Raw genomic sequence first — 539 nt, forward strand, 5'->3', positions numbered from 1 at the left:
CAAAAATGACAGAATGATCTCTGTTTGTTTCCAAGGCAAACCATTCAATATCACAGTAATCCAAGTCTATGTCCCAACCAGTAATGCTGAAGAAGCTGAAGTTGAATGGTTCTATGAAGACCTACAAGACCTTTTAGAACTAACACCCAAAAAAGATATCCTTTTCATTATAGGGGACTGGAATGCAAAAGTAGGAAGTCAAGAAACACCTGGAGTAACAGGCAAATTTGGCCTTGGAATACGGAATGAAGTTGGGCAAAGACTAATAGAGTTTTGCCAAGAAAATGCACTGGTCATAACAAACACTCTCTTCCAACAATATAAGAGAAGACTCTATACATGGAAATCACCATTTGGTCAACACTGAAATCAGATTGATTATATTCTTTGCAGGCAAAGTTGGAGAAGCTCTATACAGTCAGCAAAAACAAGACCAGGAGCTGACTGTGGCTCAGACCACGAACTCCTTATTGCCAAATTCAGACTTAAATTGAAGAAAGTAGGGAAAACCACTAGACCATTCAGGTATGACCTAAATC

The sequence above is a fragment of the Bison bison genome, unplaced genomic scaffold (genome assembly GCF_000754665.1).
Source record: "Bison bison bison isolate TAMUID 2011002044 unplaced genomic scaffold, Bison_UMD1.0 scf7180017864508, whole genome shotgun sequence".
Taxonomy (NCBI): domain Eukaryota; kingdom Metazoa; phylum Chordata; class Mammalia; order Artiodactyla; family Bovidae; genus Bison; species Bison bison.